A 12,257-nucleotide genomic window follows, 5' to 3' on the forward strand; every position below is an offset into this window, starting at 1 on the left:
GTTTGGTATATAATTTATTTAAGCCCAAGGTCCACTTTAACTAAATCAATAGTTATATAATTTATTTAAGTCAACGTCCGCTTTAATTGAATCTCGTTATTATGCTAAAATTGGAAATTATAAAATTCAGAAATTTAATTGGAATATGTCGTAATTATTGTTGCTGGAATTGTAGTTTTTGAAATTCTTAACTATGACTAAATGTCTAAATCCCACCATGGATGATACATCAAATTGATCCAACTTTATTTGTTAGGCCCATATATATAGTGCATATAATACAATTTTATATGTTTTGGGTGTACACCCGTACTGTTACTTATTTTATGATTAGTTTAATTTTTTTTTTCCTTTTTTCTCATTCACATGTGTGGTTAACAAATGCATAAAGTAAATGTTCAAGCAACTCCATTTATTTTTTTCCTTTGTTCTTTCATAATTTTATTGTCATTTTCTAGAAAGAAATTTTATTATGTTAAACTTCACATGAGATTAGTGTAAAAACTATTCTTTGTGGCTTAAGAGTTTTAAGAAAATCGTTTTTGGCTAAAACTATTGTTTTTAGCAATTTAGTTTTTTGTATATTTTTTTTTCCCGTAATTAGCTATATTGTTTAGGAAAAATTGGAGACTCTGTGAAACTCTAGTTAGGATTGATTATTTATTTATATCCTACTTATTCGTAATTAGTAATAGAGTTTAGAAAAAAAAAAAACTGGAGTCTATGTGAGTGCTCCAAAAAATAGATTGGTGAGAGTATAACTATAATATATATCTAAGGATTTGAATTTTTTTTTTATCGTAATTAGTATTAGAGTTTACAACAAATTGGAGATTATGTGAAGCTTTGAAAAATAGAGCCAAGAGGGTATAACTATAATATATATCTAAGGATAAACATATAACTAGCTTTCGAACCCGTCCTACGAACGGGTGCCGATATATTAAATTATTCTCATAAATATTAACAACTATGCTAAGCTATGAGATATTAATACTATATTGATCACCCATCCAAATTTCTTACAGCGTGCAAATTCTACACTCCGTAAAAAGAACGAACCTACTTCGATTTTTTTTTTGTCAATTAATGTAAAAGTTTGATAAAACTTTTATGAGAATGTCCAATGAGACGAGGATTATATTGAAACTACTTGAATAGCAAGGCATTTCCGATCATATAAAAAATGATATGATAAACACCATTTTAACTGTAAAACAGTACTTGTCGAGACATTCTCACTCATATATTATATAACTATGTTTTGAGATTAATTCAATGCATTTACATCCACTTTCTAATTTTATATTAATTATTCTTTGAGGTTAATTCAATGTAGTTTCATCCAATTTTTTATTTCCCATTAAATATTCTTTGAGGTTATTTCGATGCATTTGCAACCATTTCCCTATTTTTGGTTAATTTTTCTTTGATGTTAGTTCCACACAGTTGCACCCAGTTTCCGACTTCCCGTTAATTATTCATTGAGGTTAGTTCTCGACACACTTGTATATACTTTTTGATTTCCGTTCTTTATTATTTGAGGTTAGTTCAATGCATTTGCATTCAGTTTCCGATTTCTCGTTAATTATTCTTTGAGGTTAAATCTATGCAGTTATATCCAATTTTTAATTTAACGTTAATTATTCTTTGAGGTTATTTCGATACATTTGCATCTATTTCAACTTTTCCGTTAATTATTTTTTGAGGTTAGTTCCATGTAGTTGCATCTAGTTTCCGATTTCATGTTAATTATTATTTGGGGTTAGTTCCTTGCAGTTGCATCCAATTTCTGATTTTCTGTTAATAATTCTTTGAGGTTAGTTCAATGTTGTTGTATCCAATTTCCGATTTCTCATTAATTATATTATGAGGTTAGTTCGATATGATGTAGTTGCATCCAATTATTAATTTCGCGTTAATTATTCTTTGAGGCTAGTTTAGTTTTTGATTTCTCATTATTTATTCTTTGAGGTACGGTTAGTTCAATAGTTTTCGAGTTCTTGTTTATTCTATGAGGTCAGCTCAACACAGTTGCATCCAATTGTTTATTTCCCGTTAAATATTCTATGAGGTTAGTTCCATGCATTTGCATTCTGTTTCTGATTTTCCGTTAATTATTCTTTAAGGTTAGTTCGATCAATGCATTTGCGTCCAGTTTATGATTTCACTTTAATTATTTTTTTATGCTAGTTCTATGCATTTGCATCCTACTTTTGATTTTCCGTTAATTATTCTCTAAGGTTAGTTCAATGTATTTGCATCTAATTTATGATTTCCCATTAATTATTCTTTGAGGTTAGTTACATGTAGTTGCATCCAGTTTCCGAGTCCTCTTTTTTTTTTTTTTTTTTTTTTTTTTTTTTTTTTTTTTTTTAGGTTAGTTCAATGCATTTGCATCCAGTTTCCAATTTCCTATTAATTATTTTTTGAGATTACTTTCACGAAATTGCATCCAGTTTCCAATTTCCCGTTAATTATTCTTTGAGGTTAGTTCAATGTCGTTGTGTCCAGTTTCCGATATCTCGTTAATTATACTATGAGGTTAGTTCGAGACAGTTGCATCCAGTTGTTGATTTCAGGTTAATTATTCTTTGAGGCTAGTTCTATGTATTTGCACTCAGTTTTCGATTTTTCATTAATTATTCTTTGAGGATAGTTCAATGCAATTGCATCCATTTTTCGATTTTCCGTTCTTATTCTTTGAGGTTGGTTCAATACATTTGCTTATAGATTCGATTGTTTCGTTTTGTGATTTCCCGTCAATTATTTTTTGAGGTAAGTTTAATGCATTTGCATCCAATTTTTTATTTCCCGTTAATTTTCCTTTTAAATTAATTAGTTCCACGGAGTTGCATCTGTTTTCGATTTCATGTAAATTATTCCATCTCTTATGTTAGTTTTATGTAGTTGCATCTAGATTCCGATTTCCAGTTAATTATTATTTGAGATTAGTTCAATTTAGTTGCATTCAATTTCCGATTTTCCGTTAATTATTCTTTGAGGTTAGTTCAATGCATTTGCTCTTAGTTTTCGATTTTCACTTAATTAATTTATGATGTTAGTTAAATGCAATTGCATTTAATTTTCAATTTTCCGTTAATTATTCTAAACTTAGTTGAATGCAGTTGCATCAAGTTTCCAATTTCCCATTAACTCTTTTTTAGGTTAGTTCAATGCATTTGCATTGAGTTTCCGATTTCCTGTTAATTATTTTTTTTAGGCCAATTCAATGCATTTGCATCCTGTTGCCGATTTCTCACAATTTATTATTTTTTGAGGTTACTTCAGTGCAGTTGCATCATGTTTCCAGTTTCCCATTAATTATTCTTTGAGGTTAGTTAAATGCATTTGTATCCAATTGCTGATTTCACATTAATTATTCTTTAAGGTTAGTTTGTTTAGATGTATTTGCATTAAGTTTTCGATTTCTCGTTAATTATTCGTTGAGGTTAGTTTAATGCACTTGCATCCAGTTTTCGATTTCTCGTTAATTATTCTTTGTGGTTTGGTAAATACATTTGCATCCAAGCCAGTTTCCGATTACGCGTTAATAATTGTTTAAGGTTAGTTCAACATTTGTATCAAGTTTCCGATTTCCCCTTAATTATCTATGGTTGTGTGTAATACCAATAGAACTTCTATCGATTCTTATATAGTGTCCTTGCAAACATGACATTAAAAAAAATAAAAAATAAATTAAATTAAATTAAATGAAACATGATTCACTATAGACAAAAGTATCTATGTTACGATAAAAACATAAATCCAAATTAAAAGGTTTTCTGTTAGGCTTTTTTATGGTTTACAATATTTAATCACATTAAAAATGGAAACACATTATTATTTAGGCTTTTAGACATATCTCAAATGCTATTTAGGCTTAGGCTTTTAGAGAGATGAGAGATCTAAAGTGTTGCACCGTGGGATTTGGAAAAATATTGTGTTTCCATTAATGTGCCTTGACCATATCGTGGTAGCAACATTGAACAGTTGGTAAAAATTACATCATGAACAATTGGAGAATCAAGTTGTTGAGCAAATATATTTTATAGAATATGCAAGTATAATTTTATTTTCTTAATTACATTTGAGTGTTTAGAATAAAGGAAAAGAAAAAACGTGAGAAAAAGCATGTGATAGCGTTTTTCCAATATTTGTCTCATTTTTTTCAGTAATAATGTTTGGTTTTTTGGGGAACATATGTAAACTTAAAATTTTCTCACCTATTTTCCCGTAATTAGGCAACAAAAGTTAGAGTCTCTATGAAAGTTCTAAAAAATAGAGCCAAGAGGGTATAACTATAATATATATCTCCTTTTTTTTTGGAGTATACGTAAACTTCTAATTTTCTCTTCTATTTTCCCATAATTAGGCAAAGTGTTTTACAAAAGTTGGAGTCTCTATGAAGGCTCTAAAAAATAGAGCCAAGAAGGTATAGCTATAATATATATCTCATTTTTTTCGGTAATAATGTTTGGTTTTTTTTTTAGTATACGTAAACTTTCAATTTTCTCCCTCATTTTTCCGTAATTAAGCAAAGTGTTTTACAAAAGTTTGAGTCTCTATGAAGGCTCCAAAAAATAGAGCCATGAGGGTATATCAATAATATATACTCTTTTTTTTTCGGTAATAATGTTTGGTTTTTTTGGGAGTATACGTAAACTTCCAATTTTCTCTCATATTTTCCCGTAATCAAGCAAAATGTTTTACAAAATTTGGAGTCTCTATAAACGCTCCAAAAAATAGAGCCGATAGGGTATAACTATAATATATATCTTTTTTTTTCCGGTAATAATGGTTGGTTTGTTTGGGAGTATACGTAAATTTCCAATTTTCTCTGCTCAAAAAAATAGAGTAAGGAGGGTATAGCTAGCTATAATACATATCTCCTTTTTTTTTCGGTAACAATGTTTGTTTTTTGGGAGTATACGTAAACTTCCAATTTTCTCTCATATTTTTCATAATCAGGCAAAATATTTTACAAAAGTTGAAGTCTCTATAAAGGCTCTAAAAAATAGAGCCAAAAGGGTATAGCTATAATATATATATATATATTGTAATAATGTTTGATTTTTTTTGGGAGCATACGTAAACTTTCAATTTTCTCTCCTATTTTTCTGTAATCATGCAAAGTATTTTACAAAGAGGCCAGATCTTCTCCGCCCCGGTGGAATACTTAAGGTTTTACACCTCACAAAAATATATTGACACATGTCCACTCATTTAACTCCAAAATTAATACAACAAACGGAGTTAGACGGAAAAAAAGAACACCTACAAACTAGGAAGATTCCTTACATGGGTAGATAAAAAAAGCGATGTCGCCGGTAGAGTATCGTTCTATTTTCCGGTACCGCCTCATGATTCCTTTGTACTCAGATGGTGGTCTATGCCCTGTGTGCAAAAAGAGCAGACTAGATACTTTTGGGGATCATGCAGCACATTGTAGATATTTTCCAGGCTTCAAATACCGACATGATCATGTCAGAGATATTATGTGATGCATTTTGGAGGGCTGGGGTACAGGTGAAGAAGGAGGCTCCTGTGAATTTTCTCACTGATCCGAACGAGAGGAGATCGACACTTCGGCCTGCGGATGTATTGATCTACAGTTGGTCTGAGGGGAGGCATGCGTGTGTTGATGATAATCGGGCGTCTCCATTAGTAGGGCTTGGGAATGGAGTCTTTGAGGTGGGAGAAGCAGCTAATAGAGCAGCGGTAGGGAAAAATTGAGAAACACGAGGGAGGCTTGTAGAGCTAACCAAAGATTGTTTCATTCCTTTCGGTTTGACACCTTTGGTTTCTTGGCGTAAACGGTCTGTTGAGCTCCTTAAGAGATTGCAGAAAGTTATGGACTGCAATGTAATGATGATTTGGTTCTAACGAGTTTGTTTTTAGGAGGATAGGTTTTGCTATTCAGAAAGGACTTGCGGGGCGCAGCTTTTGTTGCACGCTTGTCCTAATTATTTGTAAAACTTCGTTATCGGTAAAATAATAAAATTTCCAAAAAAAAAAAAAAAAAAAATGAATAGCAAGGAAAGGAAACTCAAAGTAGGTTTTATATTCTTCTGCGGTCATTTCAAATGATAATATCACAACAAAACATCTACTAATACTCACAGAGCTAAGTTGAGAAATTTCTAGAGTGAACTCAATAAAAAATGACATTGACGCCTGAAAGCATCTTGGATTCCTCAACCAAAATATTAACTACAAAACTTTCGAAAATGTCTTAAGTGGTGTGCGCTTGACCACTCGAGTACTCAAACTTGCATAGATAAATTTGTGTCATACTTGGATACTCGAGTACTCAAACTTGCATAGATAAGTTTGTGTCATATTTGGATCCTATTTCATTGAACAAGTTGGTACAGTTATCTGAGTCCTGTCTAGCTGCAATCGCCTTTTTTACGTTACCTCGCTTCTTTCGACAGTGTAGCCTTCATCAACTATTATTTCTTGATGGACTACAGGAGGATTCACAGTGCATTAGATGTGGTATTGTGGATACGCTCATGAGTTAGACAAGACCTTTAAACTTATTCGGAAGTTTTGGGAAACTGTTCTTATTTTCATATTCTTTCTTTATTTTTAGTGATTTGTTTTTTTATTGTTTAACGCCGTTACTACTCTTCGGTTTGGGTGTTAAATGAGTGGACATGTGTCGATTTATTTTTGTAAAGTTTTTAAAAACTTGAGTTTTCCACCCGAGCGGAGAAGATCTGGCCTCTTTTATAAAAGTTGGAGTCTCTATGAGACTCCAAAAAATAGAGCCAAGATATATATATATATATATATATATATATATATTTTTTTTTTTTTTTTTTTTTTCGGTAATAATATTTGGTTTTTTTTTTAATATACATAAACTTCAAATTTTCTCTCCTATTTCCTCGTAATTAGGCAAAGTGTTTTACAAAAGTTAGAATCTCTATGAAAGCTCCAAAAAATAGAGCCAAGATGGTATAGCTATAATATATATCTAAAGAAGATTATTTATGACTTTCCCGATTTTTTCTGATTTTTTAAACAGATTTGTACGAATTAACAACTTCATCCTTGCGGAATTAACAACGAATTCCAATTTTGTGACTCCTATAAGATTTTAAACTGTACATATCCTATAAGACTTTAGATTTGTCATGTCATAACTCGTGAGAAACATTTGTAGCTGCTGGAGAGGCCTCCACACCAAGCCTTTTCATTAGATAGATACTAGATTTTGGACCCGGGCATACGCCCGAGATCTATTAAATATTTTGTGTGCTGAAAAGGCTTTACAAAATGTCTCACACAAAAGTGAATAGGGTATCTCAATTGGATCCTTTAGTTTCCAAGTACTTATGCACCATAATCGCTGGTCATTAACGTATTTCGGTTTATTTTCAATAAAAATATATTATGATTCAAAAATTTGCCACCGTAATTTTCAAATAAAATTATCTTCAACTCGATCTAGCTTGTACAATAGTTTTATTAGATTTATGGTGATTTAGCAGCAAATTTTCGAATCAGAATATATTTTTATTGAAAATAAACCAAAATAAGTTAATGAGCAGCGATTATGGTGCATAAGTACTTGGAAACTAAGGGATCAAATTGAGATAGTCTCTTCACTTTGTGGTTTAAAATATTAATCCGTAATTTTCAAATGAAATTATCTTAAACTCAATCTAGCTTGTATAATAGTTTTATTAGATTTATGGTGATTTAGCGGTAAATCATCACCGTTCGGCTTACATACTAATGTGTACAAATCACTAAAACATATTGATTGTTTCCATACCCTCAAAGAATACACTACTCCCACTTGAAAAGATTTATCACATGAACGTGTCCTACGAATGGGTGTTGTTATATTAAATTATTCTAAAAAATATTAGCAACTATGCATAGCTATAAGATATGAAAATTATATTAATTACTCATTTAAATTTCTTGCACCACTCTCTATAAAAATGAAGCATCAAACCTTGATAAAACTCATCGATTTCTTTTTATTGTTAAATTTAATAATAGAAGTTTGATTGAAGTTTTGTGAGAATTCCCAATGTCGCAAAGATAATATTGAAGCTACTTGAATAGCAAGGCATTCCCAATCACAATAAAAGAATTATAATAAACACTACTTGAAATGCAAAACTATATTTGTCGAAACATTTATTCCCCCTATATATAATACAAATATGTTTTAGGGTTATTAGTTCAATGCATTTGCATCAAGTTTCTGATTTTTCATTAATTATTCTTTGAGGTTAGTTTAATATATTACGTTGCATCCAGTTTCCAATTTCTCATTAATTATTCTTTGAGGTTAGTTCAATGCAGTTTCATCAAGTTTCCGATTTTCTGTTAATTATCATTTGAGGTTAGTTCAGTGCAATTGCATCCACTTTATGATTTCCCGTTAGTTATTTATTAAAAGGTTAATTCAATATAGTTGCATCTAGTTTTCGATGTTTCGTTAATTAGTGTTTGAGATTAGTTCATTGCATTTGCATCAAGGTTCCAATCTCCTGTTAATTACTCTTTGAGGTTAGTTCAATACATCTACATCCAGTTTCTGATTTCCCGTTAATTGTTTTTCTAGGTTAGTTCGATAGTTTATAATTTCTATACATTTTGCATATATATAAGAGTCTGTTTTTATAAACTCACTCTTGTTTTGGGTTCCTAATTACTCATAATTACTCATGTGAGGAGGCTAAAAAATTGAACATTTATGCTTTGAGGTCAGTGCGATGCAGTTACATCCGACTTTCGATTTCTAGTTAACTATTTTTTGAGGTTATTTCAATGCATTTGCATCCAATTTTGGATTTCCCATTAGTTAATATCTTATTTTAGTTTAATGCAGTTGCATCCAATTTTTAGTTTTCCGTTAATTATTCTTTGATGTTAGTTCAATGCAGTTGCATCCAATTTTCGATTTTATGTTAATTGTTCTTTGAGGTTAGTTCAATGCATTTGCATCAAGTTTTCGATTTCCCGTTAATTATTTTTTGAGGTTAGTTCAATGCAGTTACATCAAATTTATAATTTTCCGTTAATTATTCATTTAGGTTAGTTCAGTACAGTTTCATCTATTTTTTAATGTTTCGTTAATTAGTCTATGAGATTAGTTTATTGCATTTGGATCCAGTTTCCGGTTTTCCATTAATAACTCTTTAAGGTTAGTTTAATACATCTGCATCTAGTTTTTGATTATTTATACTTTTAGGTTAGTTCGATACAATTATATCCGGTTTTCGATTTCCGTTAACTATTCTTTGAGGTTATTTCAATGCATTTGCATTTAGTTTCGATTTCCCACCAATTACTCTATGAGGTTAGTTCAATGCAAGACCTTTTTGATTTTCTGTTAATTATTTTTTGAGTTAAGTTCAATGCATTTGCATCCAGTTTTCGGTTTCCCATTAATTATTATTTGAGGTTTCTTTGATGTATTTGCATATCATTTCCGATTTTCCATTAGATATTTTTCAAAGATTTGCATCCAATTTCTAATTTCCCGTTAGTTACTCTCTGTCGTTAGTTTAATGCAATTTGCATAAAGTTTCTAATTTCTCATTAATTACTCTTTTGAGCTCGGTTATGTATTTGAATCCAGTTTTACGATTTCCTTATAATTATCTAATGTGGTGTATAATACCAACTTCTACTGATTCATATGTAGTGTCTTTGCAAACATGACATAAAAAGTAAATTATGCTTAATTTACTATGTGCATGGGATCATCGAAGATTATGCAGTTCCCAATTTCTAAATTATTATTTAAATTATGCATGACTCACTACGTGGAATCTTCAAAGATTATCTACTTAACGGGTTTGTTATATTAATTATTTTGAAAAATATTTGCAAATATGCATAACTATTATATATTAATATTATATTAATTACTCAAGCAAATTTCTTATAACGTGAAAAGCTCACTCTCCATTAAAAAAAAAAAAACTCACCTTTGATAAAATCCTTCAACTTCATTTTGTTGTTTAATAATAGAAGTTTGATTGAAGTTTTGTGAGATTGCCTAATAAGGCGAAGTTCATATATATTGAAGCTACTTGAATAGCAAGAAGTTCACAATCATACGAAAAGAGATAAGATAAATACCATTTTAAATGCAAAACTATACTTATCGAGACATTCCCACAACATATAACCCAACTATGTTTTGAGGTTAGTTCAATGCATTTGCATTCAGTTTCTGATTTTATGTTATTTATATTTTGAAGTTAGTTCAATGCAGTTACATCCAATTTCCAATTCCCGTTATTTATTTTTTGAGATCAGTTCAATGCAGTTGCATCTAGTTTTTTTCTTCTCGTTAATTATTCTTTTTCGGTTAGTTCAATACATTTGCATCCAATTTCCAATTTTTGTTGTTAATTGTTATATTATTTGAGGTCACCAATGCATTTGAATCTAGTTTCGATTTCCGTTAATTATTTTGTAAGATTAGTTTAATGCATTTGCATCCATTTTTCGATTTCTCATTTATTATTTAATAAAGTTGCATTTTCATCTAGTTTCCGATTTCATTAATTATTGTTTGAGGTTAGTTCAATGAGTTTACATTCAAAGTTAATTATTTCCTGAGGTTTTGCATCCAGTTTATTTTTTTAGATTAGTTCAATGCAGTTGCATCCGGTTTTCGATTTTCCGTTAATTATTTTTTAAGATTAGTTCAATGCATTTGCATTATGTTTCCAATTTATAATTAATTTTTTTTTTTGAAGTTAGTTCAAATTTTCAGATCTAGTTTCGATTCTCTGTTAATTTAATCTTTGAGGGTTAGCTCAATGCATTTGCATCCATTTCGATTTTCCGACAATTATTTTTTTTTATGTTAGTTTGATATATTTGCATCCAAGTTTTAATTTTCCGTTAATTATTCTTTGAGGTTAGTTTAATGCGGTTCTATCCATATTCCGATTTTCTATTATTTACTTTTTAAGATTAGTTTAATGCTTGTATTTGCATCCAGTTTCCGATTTCCCGTTAAATATTAGTTACGTTGAGGTTAGTTCGATGCATTTGCATCCAGTTTTCAGTTCCCCATTAATTGTTTTTTTTACATTAGTTTCAATCAATATTATATATATTTTAAAATATTTGTCATTATTGTTTTGCCGTTTTTTTTTTCATTTTCTATTATATATTTTGTGATGTTATTTTTTGTATAATTATTTTTAATTATGTTTTGAAGCTATGTTAAGGATATAGTTGAAATAAGTCGGTGTTTTATCATAGACACTAAAATTGTATGATTTGTAATAGGGAATTAGTTTTTATAAATCACCTATTTTTTTGCAATTTTTTTTATTTGATCAAATATATAATAATTGGAACACTAAAAGTGTTTGATTCGTAATAGGAAATTACTTTCTACACATCACCTATTTTTTTAGCAATTTTTTTTTTTTTATTTGATCAAATATATAAGAATTGGAAATACACTCAAACTTTCTAAATACAAGAATTATAAATACACTCAAACTGTCTAAAGAGATTCAATGTACGTGGGATTATAGGCTATTAGAAAATATTATCTTTCATACTAAAGTGCCACATAGGATAGAGAAAAAGCTAACTCTCATATTAGAGTGCCACATAGGAGAGAGAAAATCCTCTTTTAAAGGTCTCTGTTTTAGTATATAGATAGTAGATACGCACAGAGAGGAATGTTAACAGTTCATGAAGAGTTAAGGAAACACATGTATTCATATCCGTCCTGGTGCCGAACAATAACCCTTAAATTGTAGTAATATATGCGTGTTTTCTTGACTATATGTAGCGTTCACGAGGCCCAACTTTTGTGGCACAATGTTTCATAAGCAATGTTGTATGGAGCGGCAGCATGGTTGAGTGCAGTAACTGAAATATATAGATTACCAAATAATTAAGTAAAAAGGAAACATGATATATTTCTCCAATTCCACTTTAACAAAGCATAATCACAAAAGAGCTTACGAAGACTTTCTATCCACCTTACCAATTTTCAACAAGAAAGTTTGAAACACATTTGCATAATTATATGCCCTGAAGACTACAAAGAAGAGACAGATCACCTCTATATATAGATATGGCAGAAGTCTCTTCTTCTCCTATTTACCAGTACAATGAACATCTTGCATGCCCGCTAGTTTTATAGTAACACAGCTTTCTGTTTAGTAAGACAAATATTGTGTTACTGAGATGCAGAATGCCATGAACCATGCATTTGAATTATCTTCATATTCTCCATGTTC

At 30.1% G+C, this 12,257-nt stretch overlaps 1 long non-coding RNA gene across 1 annotated transcript; it reads right to left on the bottom strand.

The window, feature by feature from the left end:
• Window positions 1–11,711: 11,711 nt before the first annotated feature.
• LOC147524503 (uncharacterized) lies at window positions 11,712–12,209 on the bottom strand. Its single transcript, XR_015219544.1, has 2 exons — window positions 12,078–12,209; window positions 11,712–11,883 (listed from the first exon to the last, which is right to left on the bottom strand). It is a non-coding gene; the product is annotated as an uncharacterized LOC147524503 (long non-coding RNA).
• Window positions 12,210–12,257: the final 48 nt, after the last annotated feature.

This window comes from Coptis chinensis, chromosome 1 (assembly GCF_015680905.1).
Source record: "Coptis chinensis isolate HL-2020 chromosome 1, ASM1568090v1, whole genome shotgun sequence".
NCBI classification, from domain to species: Eukaryota; Viridiplantae; Streptophyta; class Magnoliopsida; order Ranunculales; family Ranunculaceae; genus Coptis; species Coptis chinensis.